We start from the raw sequence: 12489 nt of genomic DNA, 5'->3' as shown, positions 1-12489 counted from the left end.
CTGATCAACATTCAGATATTTGAGGATCCATTTTACAGACATTTTTTTCATGTCCAAATCCATGTGAGACGTATATCATAGATATTTAAAACTCGTGTAAATGGAAGTAGTAAAACTTTCAATTGCCATGTAGCAGATCTTATCCAAGATCTGGGTAGTCGAAGGATATTCGATCATGCTCAACGCCAAATCAACAGAATTGAACAATACTCGAATTGGACAGTTTGACTCAATCCGACTGGAGCCCGTGAAGCCCGCAAAGGATTTCAGATGGTACCTACTAGCCCTATATGGAGAAGGATGCGACTGTCAATCTTTAGTAACCTATTTGGGAGTTCAATTAAGGAGAGACTCTCAACTGGGAGAAATCTCCAAAACTCTTTTATAGACTTATAAAACTTTTATGACCAATCATAGAATACCGAGCTCCTCTATGCAAGCTACTTAAAAGTAGAAAGAGAAAGAGGCCATAGAGAGAATGTGGCAGAAGAAGTAATACTATCCTTAGATACTAATTAAAAATGTGGCTGTTATTGACAACATTTTCAACCGGATAAAATTCTTAAATACGGGGAAAACAAACTGGATAAAATACGGTTTGAGAACGATTCGGAGATCTTAATAATATTAGGGCCCAAAACGCTTTGACATCCTAAAGTACAAATTCTCGTTAAAATTCCCAAATTTTTAGTTCTTCCCCCAACTTTGATGAATACGGTCAATAAACTTTCTGACGATTACTTTGATATCATTGAAAATAGTAATTTTAAGTTCCGACAATTCAGTAACCGAAAGGAGAGAAAGATATTCATTTCTGTGTTATCCTAATGTCATTGCACAATGATTTCTGTGCTAAGTGAGGTAATAACCATATCTACCCACCACACGTTTGCTAAAAACAAAAGAACAATTTTGAAAAGACCGTTTCATTTAATATGAATTGGTCACTGGTCATTGACAAGACTAACCTCAACTCCAACAAAATAATCTCTCGATAGATCCAATAACCACCGAATCTTAGTCTTTAGGTGCCGTGTCCGTATTCAAACGTTGGCCATCATCATGTTTACAATTTCCTGAAACCGTACTCTATCGGCTGCTGCGCGAAATAATTCTTTTACTGTGGTACCACACCATTGTCTAATATTACGCAGCCATGAAAGTTTCTTACGACCAATCCATCTCTTTCCTTCCACTTTTCCTTGTATTATAAGGCTAAGTAAATGGTATTTGGGTCCTCTAATGGCTGAAGTATTCTGTTTTACTTCTCTTTGTGATGTTTGTGAGCAAGCGTTCTGAATTCATCATTTTAAGAATATCTTCATTGGAAGTGTGCAGAATCCATGATATTTTTAGGATTCGTCGATAGCACCACAATTCGAATGGTTCTACCACCGATCACCAAATCACGCCAGTCTAAATTACGAATTCATTTCTTAAGAGACAATCTAAAATAAGGATGTTCCCAGATTTCAAGCCCATTTGTTAAGAAATTTTCAACTATACCAGAATGACAAACGACGATGATCAAAGACCAAGGTCAATATTCACTTGATGGTTTATCAAATATTAACGTAATTGGTGCATCCAAATATTTTTTAAGTTCATCTTTAAAATAAAAAATATCATTGACGTTGGTTGATGATGTTGGTTTAGACTGCAAAGGTCAAAAGATTACCTGATCTCAATCATTTTATGGGACTATTTGCAACAAAAGCGTTTACCGCGAATCTATTTTAAATTATCAAAATGCTGTAAATCGGATCCGTGTTGCTGTTGGCTTAATGTACGCTAGAAAGGCTTCTGGATAGGTACATAAGAGACAAAGTGCTAAAAGATAATCCTCTAAACAATAGTCAATATGCATACCAACCTAGTAAATCTACGGAATCAGCGTTGAATGATCTAAATAGGCTTATCTTAAAGTCAATAGAAGACAAAGAGAGTCAATAGAATAGCAATGGCCTCTTTGTTAGATATTGAAGGAGCATTTAATGTTACTACCAACTCTTTGGTTAAAGCAATGAGTAGACGAGGAACACCAGCGATAATATGCAGATGGATAAGGTCATCCCTGCAGAATAGGATAGTAATATCCACTCTGGGTAAAGCAACCATCAAAGCCAGAGCAAGTGGAGGCTGTCCACAAGAAGGAGTTCTGTCACCTCTACTTTAGGCAACTTTGGTAGATGATCTTCTCAAAAATCTGCCAACAAAAGACTTTTACTGTCTAGGATACGCTAACGATATTGCAATCGTCGTCAGGGGCAAATTCGCCCACGTGGTATCTGGGAGAACGCAAGCAGCCCTAAATATAGTTGATAACTGGTGTAGACAAGGGAGCTGTTTAACAAAACTGATAACCAATGCTAAAAAAAGACACATCGTCAACTTCACAAAAAAGACACCATTACAAGGCCTAAAACCGCATGTGCTGAGAGGAACACAGATTCCATTTGCCAAAGAAACAGAATACCTAGGAGTATATAGATCATAGACTTACAAAGGAATACTCACAAATTGAAAACCACACAGAAATATACTATGTCCTTGAGCAGATGTAGAAGAGTATGCGGTAAAAATTGGGGACTAAGCCCCAAAATGACCCTATGGTTATAAATAAGGGTTAGACCAATTATAACCTATGGATCTGTGGCGTGGTGGACAAATACGCAGCAAGTGGGAGCAATAAGGCTTCTAAGTAATACACAAAGGCTAGCATGCCTGTGTGTTACGGGGGCCATAAAAACACCTCCTACAGCGGCGTTGGAAGTCCTGCTGAATCTACCACTACTTTATATCTTTATACAGGGCGAAGCCAGATCTGTGTTGCACCGATTAATAGATACTCAGCAACACATAAGCCAGGCGCATAGTGTTGACAATAGAAAGCTAATCGAGGAGCTAAAAACAATTGTAATAGGGCAACCCATCGATGCAGCAACTACGAGATATAGCTTTGACGATAAATTCAAGATTAATATACTAGGCAGAGAAGACTGGAAGGAAGGTGTACCCATATAAGCGGAAACTATCTGGTACACTGATAGCTCAAAAACATCGGAGAGTGTAGGAGCCGATATAGTAGTGACAAAGGAAGGGATACATTTCCCAGTAAGTCTATCTAAGGATGTTACAATTTTCAAGACGGAAATACCGGCAACCCATCACAGCGTGGAAGAAATAGAAAGGCAGAAAAGAACGTACCGTTCAATTGCCATCTTCACAAATAGCCAGGCAGCGCTTAAGGCGCTCAATTCTGTATAGGTCAATTCTAAGCTAGTATGGGATTGTGTGGGTGCTCTAAATAAGCTAGGAGACCGTAGCAAGGTTACGGTAGCCTGGGTACCGGGGCATGAGTGTCAATAAGGGTAATGAAAAAGCAGATAAAACATCAATGCCATCCGTTGGAAAGGAACCTTTCTGCAGCGCCGGCATTGCAAAGCCAATAACAAGAATGGCTACAAGGAAGCGGGTAGCTCATAAATCTCTGAAATAGTGGACGAATTGACCAGGACAAAGACAGGTGAAAAAATTTTGCCAAAATTTACGGCAGTCCTAACAAGCAAAGACAGGAAAACAGTCATAGTAGGTCTGCTAACAAGGCAGTGCAAACTGAATAAGCAGTTGAAACTGCTAGAAATGGCAGATGATGACTTATGCAGATCTTGTCACATATGTAGAAGAAGAAACGACAGAGCACATTTTATGTCAGTGCGACAGCCTGGCAAATGTGCGGTTCTTTGCATTAGGCGAAAAAAAGCCACCGGACAAGAGCTACGTGGAAGGTTAAGTCTCGAAGTTATTAGACCTTTTAAAAAGGGTCACAGTGGAATAGGCCAAAAGCAAACTCATTAAATCTATCTATAAATCTAATGTACGTCTCGTAATAAATACATGACGTTAACTGTAACGTTGTATGTACACAATAACTTTTTATCTATTTTCGAAAGAAAGCAAAACATCCAGTTTAATTCTAAAATCGAAATATAAAAGAAATTGATGACAAATATATAGATATCTTTCGGCAAATATAACGTGTAGATATAATCCCATATCTACTATGATTCCAAATAAATATTTGATTGCTTTTCCGTAGAATCTCTCCAAACGATTCATTTTATAATTTATAATACCCTAAGGGTGCTTGTGTATTCGGATGTCAAGATGAGATGAAAGAGAGAAATCTCTAAGATAGACGGTCAGTAATCAATGGAGCATCTCGAAAGTGTATCTTCTAAAATACTATCACCATTGCCGACCGTTCACAATGAAATGAAAGTTTATTATTAGATTTCATTCAGTATAATATAAATTAATAAGACATGTTTAAAGATGGTAACATGTGATCGTGGCGGGAAAAAGCTTTGTAAATGTAGATTGCAAGATGTAGCAACACAGTGAGGAGGATCATTTTCTATCTTTAACATACTGGAAGATACCGTGAAATACGAGGGTTGCACAAATTGTACCTTTATCAATATGCATAATATAATGTATTACGTGATATATACATTATTCATAAAAAAATGTATAACAAATTATTGTACTAAGTATTATAATCATTTGATTTTTTTGGCTAAACCCGGGATTTCGGGCCAATGCTTTTTAAATGTAATTATTTTTTTCGAATCCTGAGAAAACTAACAAATATTTTTGAAAAATTTAAACGCAGAATGAAAGATTACATTATTACCGAGGGCCGAAAGTCCCTTAGAATAAAGAAACAGTTTTTTTGAATGAGATATTTGAAATTAAAAATCACACTAAATTTTCTCTTTTTTTTTCAACCCTGTAACTTATTAAAATAAACATTATGGAAGTTTTCAGGGACTTTCAGCCCTCAGTAATAATGTATTCTTTCATTCTGCGTTTAAGTTTTTCAAAAATACTTATTAGTTTTTTAAGGATTCGAAACAAATGAATGTATTTAAAAAGCATTGGCCAGAAATTTTGCGCCTACGCTCTTAATTGTAAAATACAACATTAATTACTTTTGAACATAATAACATGACTATATATATATATATATATATATATATATATATATATATATATATATATATATATATATATATATTTATATATATATATATATATATTTATACAATATATATATATATATATATATATATATATATATATATATATATATATATATATATATATATATATATATATATATGTACAGGGTGTCCAATTAAGTCCGCAACTAGTGGGAATTTTTTTTATTTTTAGTTTTGTGAAAAGAAGTTATGTTTTATAAAAACTTCATGTTCTAAAACCTAAAAACCTAGAATATAATCATCAGACATTAAATTTTTTAGTCATATACGCGGTTTGTCAAAAAATATGATTTTTATGTAAGAGTTTTAACAATATCAACAATTTATATTTTTTGACAAACCGCGTATATAATTTAAAAAATTTAATATTTGATGATTGTATTTTAAGCTTTAGAATCTGCAGAATTAACATAAATTAATATTAAACTCAACAGTCTTCCGGGTTGAACCGCTTCGATTATCATTGCGCCGAGCTTTTGACATCCTCTTTGATGTCTTCGAGGCCTCCGAGGTCACATTTTCCCGAGCCCCCAGACACTACTGCACTGATCACTAATCATTGCATTATTACATGCAGTAGTGCAGTAGACATTTTTGATGTGTGTATTTCATTTCAACTGTTTAATAAAAAATACTGAACTTTTATATAATAATTTTTAAATACTATAATTTCTATAATTCTTATTTCATGCTGCTTTATGGAAAATTTTAGAGCTAAGAAACATCCCGTATAAAATAATTTCCATTATAAAGTCACTGTACATTGACGCGAAATGCAGCGTGACACACAATGGAATCAACAGCGACGAATTTGACATACTTACTGGAGTCAGACAGGGATGCATGCTTTCTCCGTTTCTTTTTAACATAGCAGTCTCTCCAAACTAGGATCCGACACAAGAGGGATACAATGGACGTTAACCACATGCCTAAGCGATCTGGAATACGCCGACGATATCTGATTGTTAGGACAAAAGTTCCAAGATGTGACAGATCAATTGGAAACATTTTCCACTGAAGCCAATAAAGTAGGTTTAAAAATCAATATTAGTAAAACCAAATCCATGAGAGTAAATGCAAGAAACAACACGCTATTTACTATCAACAACATAAAGATTGAAAATGTGGAAAACTTTACGTATGTTGGAAGTGTCATAACAGAAAGCAGAGGTGCAGAGGACGATATTCGTATGAGGATACGAAAAGCTCAACAAGCATTCAGCACGCTCATCCCTGTTTGGAGATCTGGCAAGTATACTACAAGGACAAAGATCCGCATATTCTAGTCAAATGTCATGTCTGTTCTACTCTACGGATGTGAAACCTGGAAAGTGACAAAAACCCTTACAGATAAACTGCAGGTCTTTATTAATAAATGTCTACGACGAATTGTTCGTATTTTCTAGCCTAACATCATCAGAAACGAAGATCTACTACACCTAAGTCCAGAAAGTGGGGTTGGATTGGTCACACACTGAAAAAATAATTCCAGTATTGCAAAGATTGCCCTAGAGTGGAATCCTCAAGGAAGAAGAAAAAGAGGTCGCCCAGAGCAAACTTCGAGAAGATCCATCATGGACGAGATAAGAGGTCAAGGAAAGTCTTGGAATGAGGTGAAAGCCTTAGCGCAAAACAGAACCTGATGACGCGTTTTCACTGAGCTCTATGCTCCACTTAGGAGTTCAAGAACCATATATATGTATATATATATACATATAGACTGTATATATATATATATATATATATATATAAATATATATATACAAAATTTCTATATGTATGGTCGTATAATAATTTTTATTAATTCGGCCTTTAGATCATGTTTATGCCTCCATATTCAAATCAGTTGGGAACTTTAGGAAATGATTTCCATTTATAACGTATCTCAAAAAGATTGATGTAATGATAAAAGCACATCCTACGCTCGTCAACGTAGGGATTTTAGAAAATGTATATTCCGACCTTTATTTTTGTCCAAATCTCAGTAGGATTCCACGATTTTTTATTCCATAGATATTTAAATCGATAAAGATAAAAATCGAAAAGAAAAGAAGGCCAAAAGTTAGCATAATACAAACGTGTATTATATGAATATCGTATTTTACTAAATGGTATATATATAATATATTTTACACATGGTAATAAACCTCAATGAATTGTAATAAAAATTACTTTTTTTTTTGTTTTTTTGTTTTGAGGTTTCGATTTCCAATTGTTTTAAAAAAATTCCTGATATAAACTTACATATTTGAAAATACCATTTATGTTACTTATATTATTTACGTTTCGCTTTCCTGATTGTAAAGCAAACGTCAAAACAAAAAATGTAATTTTTATTGCAATTCATAGTGGTTTATTCGACACAAATAGTTTCCTTACTTCGCGACTGTTTTGAATTATCACTAGAAACTCAGCATCCAATTCTCCAAAGTGCAGCAAAATAAATACGAAAGTAACTTGCCCTAATGAGAAAATGTCAAAGTATTTCTACCTTACTTAAATACTATGTTTATATGGGAATACGTCACAATTGATTGTAATGACAATTACATTTTACCTAAAAAGTTTGACGTTTCCAAAACCAACCCACACCCAAATATTTCAACTAGCACTCAAAACACAACGTAAACATTAAAAAAGGAATTATCAAATCATGATATGATAGAGCCCAAAATACTTGCTCTAATAGGTTTTCCGGCTTTCCAAGAAGAAAAAAACCTACTAACAAAGGTTCTAACAAAAAATGACTACCCATCGTCACTTATAAACAAGGAATTCCAGAAGATAGAACAAAGAAAACTTAACACAACAGGCAACCCAGAAATACTCACAAGAAGGAACTCAAGAATGACAACAAAACCATATGTAAAGGGTTTATCAGAAATATGAAAAAAGATAGGCAACACACAGGAGAAATCAAAGAAATGCATCTAAAAAATACTCTTTGAATGCAACAATAGTCATGAAAGAAACAGACATGAAAAATCAAATGAGCAGCACTCATCCTACTTAATGAATAAAAATTTGTAGCAAACCCATCAGCAGAATGTAGCAGGCTTTGGTTGCCAATACTTAAAGAAGAACTCACCAACAAGAATATACCAAATCATTATCTATCATACACAATACATATGCAACACACAAAACACGTTCACTAAACAGGAACACTCTACACACATTCAAATACTTACATCACATATTAACAATAATGAACACGTAAAATAATCAGAGTTTGAACCAATCAGGACCAATGTGGAAACGTCTTACAAACAACAGAGATGAATGGCGCGAATTAGGAGAGGCCTATATTCGGCAATCCGAATAGAGAGAAGGGTTAAAAAAAAAAGAATTGGTCAAGTTGTCTGTTAGTTCATGTAAAACATACCAGTACAACTGTTTGAATATGGAATATTTTGAGATCTTTTTTAAAGTAGTCCTGGCTTATACAAATTTCAAGATGTAAAATTTCAGACGAAATGATTGGATTTGTAATAGTATGGTCTAAAAGGTCTTTTGCTAGAACAAAAGTTTCTGTAGGAGGAATACTAGGAAAAAGATTTTTGACGTCAAATGAAATTAATTTTGAGTTGTTAGGTAATTGAAAATGTTTTATTTTATTAACTAGTTCTATTGTATTTTTTACGGTAAATTGAGGTGAAAATTTAGTGTGTTCTAAAATAATCTATAATTTTTTTTTTAATTTTATATGACGGAGCTGTATAAAAAGAAACTACAGGTCTTATTGCGTGATCAGGTTTATGTAGTTTCATAAAAGAGTATAATTTAGGAGGCTGTGGGTTCATGATGTTGAGATATTTCTATTCTATTGAATTTAATATTGATTTAGAAATTTTCAATGCTAGTTTAGTTTAACTTATTTTTGATACTTTTCTGTTTGATGTTTGTTTATTGTTTCGGTATTTTGATTATTTTAAAATTCTCTGGTTTTGTTATTATATTCTATTTGATCTATAGCAATGATAGTGTTACCTTTGTCTGCTTTTGTAAACACTATGACTTTTTTCGATATTATTGGTAGTTTTGTTTAATGCTACTTCACATTATACACCTAAATATTCTAAAGTTTTATTATTATTATGTTGAGGCAAGTTGTGTTTAAATCCTTTTACCAAAAATAGTATCTCACTATTACTGAATTTAGTCTCTGTTAAATTTATAAATCTATTGAATTTTTATCTATTATATTATCTATTTTAATTCTCAAGTTAGAATCTAGGATGTCAGATTGTTAAGATAAAAGGAGAATGCCTATTAAAAAAATGAAATTTCAAAACAAAGTAAAAAAGAGACAAATAATGTAAAAGACAACTTACATGTGAAGTAATAGATTCAGTTGGTAAAAAAGCAAGACTGGAAAACTTTTTATTTTTTACAATTCTCTTCGTCTTTTTTTTTATTAACATGTGATTAATTTAATTGGCATAGGTGGTGCCAGATAATCTAAATGTTCTTCTGGCTTTTTATTTTGAATTACCTTTTTCTTTGCTGGAATCTATTAACATTCGGCCATTCTCTGTGGGACTCAGTGACGATACATATGTGACAAAAATCACGCTACAAGTGTTTCTGAGTAAAATATGATATTAAATAACTGTATGAGATAGTAAAAATATTTTTTCTATAAGAAGAAAATTAAAAAAAAGTATTAGCAAGTCAAGTATGACTATAATTTAAAAACCCACTTTTGACGTTGCATCAATTGTGTAAAATATCGATGCGACACTCGCACATTTTCTTGCATTGCGGTATAAAATTACAGTGGTTTATATTATAGATGTAGTAAGCAGTGTATCGGGTTGAGTTTATTATTCGTTTAATTTTTTCAATTCTATGTATTTGTTGACCGTGTGTTGATACTTTGATAAGCAATAATTACATTAAATACACTATTTCCTTAATTCAAGTAAGAATTTGCAAGTGCCAACAAAAATTTAATGCATGTAAGCATATTGGACTTGTCGCTAGCTAAAAACCGGTTCAATGGTACAAGAATTCGAATAATCATAATACAATACTTAATAATCTTATATATAATACTTCTATATCTATAATACTTATCCTGTCTAATTTTCATTATTTTATTAAATTTTATTTCAGCCTGTACATACATTTTTATTCCTATAAATATTTTCTCTAGAAATAAATGTAGACCTCTAATGCTCCATAATAAAACAACGGTTAGATATGATAAACTTCCAACAAACCTTTTTATATCGTTTGAATCGTTATTGTTCCTTTAGTGTGTTTGCCTAAAGCTAAATCTACCAATTCAGTCCCAACACTTTTTGTTTGTAGATATAGTAACTAATCTCTCAAAGAAGTGCCGAAAAATATCCCATTATTTGGGTAAATTTCAGTTCTAGCACATCCCGTTTGAAAATATTCCCAAAGAATTCCCATTATTTTAAATAGCATATTTTTTTATTTTCCAATGCAGTTAATCCATTAAAGAGAGGACTTGTAGAGAGTTTAGTAAGACAGTTCTCACGTTGTTATGATAATAACTTTATCAATATTTGATATGTTTGATACGATATTTATTTACCTTATTTGAATATTTTACCTTAATATTTTATTTGCCTATTTTGTGATATTTATGAATAGTTTGCTAAAGTGAATTTTAACTTATTTTTTATTTTACTGATATTTATTATGATATTTGGATTCTACATTCTTTCTCTTTGATTTGTGAATATCTCTTTTCTGTTTTTTTTTTGGATCCAAATATTTAAAAAACAGTGGCTCCCATTCTTTTTTTTTTAAGAGTTGGCCTCTTCTTTATTTCGTTTTATTTTTGTTGTTTAGTATCTATTCTTTCTTATGTTTCTCACCTCTAAGTACGACCCTGCCATAATCTAAACGGACTGAGCAATGCTGCCTTCAAGCCTATTGTGTAACGGTGTTCTAAAAATTAATTCTTCATAATCAAGATCACTAAGTACGGTACAAAGTGACAGTAGCGGACTCGAATTTCAGGTTTTCCAAAATCCCTGGAAAGACTTTCAGGTGAAATTACAGGCTATATATATCAGGAGTATCTCTGTAGAGATATCTATATGGTAAAGGTCTACATTCTTTTGAACACACAAACTGATATAAAGCTTCTAAAGTATTTGGTTTATTAGTCCAATATGTTTGGGATTGCCATCTCCAAGAAACTAACAACAAAAAATAAGGACTCTTCATGTGGATGCCAGATCATAAAGGAATTATGTGAAATGAGAAATCTGGAACATTGACAACACAAAAAGCAAATTCCACTTTTCCACGCTTGGATCCCTTTTGTAGAATAGCCAAAAATCACGTAAAAAGAAAATTCCATATTCGGAATCCAATCAAAATGGATTGCACTTTTTAAATACGCCAGGACTGAGGGAAGTGGAAATATTTATAGGATCATCGACTAAACATCGATCACGGTCCCTCTGGAAATGATAAAAAAATACAAAAAATTGGTAAAATAAGTTCTCAGAAGATATCAGTCCTTTAAGATATCACTTTAATATGGACAAGTCAGACAATGAGAATTGCTGTTTCTGTCAAAATGGAAAAAGGGGGCCGAACAAGTACTATTCGACTGCGTTGCATTTTTCTGCGAACGGTTCCTAGATGGGGTTAGGCTTACATCTTCGGAGATTAGTATTATATACATATATTGAGCTTAACACGATAGAAACCGCAGATAAATGTACAACTATTTAAAACTGACATGGACTAACCATAATTCAAAACGTACTGTCTAGCCTACTTAGAAGCGTTTTCTGCAGCTATGACAGCTGTAGTGTAGTAGTAGTTAGTTACTGCGGCTGTTGGCAACTTAGTTATAAATTTGGAGACTGAATCCGCTTTTAGAAAAGTTCAAAAAACTTAGTTTATTAGTCTTTAAATAAAATATTAAAACAGCTGAACCGCTTATTGCAAATATGCGTTGATTACTAATATTAAAGTAACATGACAAGTTACTATTTAATTACTACACTTAACAATAACAATGAACTTGTTCTCTATTGCGTTAATAATCAAACTAACAAACTCTTAGGATTTACTGATAGTACATAGCTGACTATCATTTTACTCCTAAACGTATTAAACATTTTTTTTTAATTCTGACAAATGTTATGCACAAAAAATTTTGTTAGAGCTTAGATCTGCAATACAGCTTTAAATGTTGCAGTAGTAAAACTAAAAGCCATTATGCCAGCAAAAGAGTTAACTAAACAACTATTGGCAAATAACGATAATTTTCAAATGGAGTATAACAATAATTGTGTTCACACTTTTTGAGTTATCAGTAACTAAAACGTACTCTCATCCGTATTTAGCTGAAACACAGTTTAATGCTAAAAGAATGGCTTCTTTAACCATATACTATGACTGAGGTGTAATAAACAGTAAGGTAGAA

The 12489-nt window shown here is 32.7% G+C and overlaps 1 protein-coding gene across 3 annotated transcripts in view; it reads right to left on the bottom strand.

Annotated features, from left to right (window-relative positions):
• The window catches only part of LOC140443741 (uncharacterized), a 242234-nt gene that overhangs the window by 206454 nt on the left and 23291 nt on the right, over positions 1–12489 (bottom strand). The window lies entirely within an intron of this gene.

The sequence above is a fragment of the Diabrotica undecimpunctata genome, chromosome 6 (genome assembly GCF_040954645.1).
Source record: "Diabrotica undecimpunctata isolate CICGRU chromosome 6, icDiaUnde3, whole genome shotgun sequence".
Classification (NCBI taxonomy): domain Eukaryota; kingdom Metazoa; phylum Arthropoda; class Insecta; order Coleoptera; family Chrysomelidae; genus Diabrotica; species Diabrotica undecimpunctata.
This window is presented reverse-complemented; position numbering and strand designations above follow the sequence as displayed.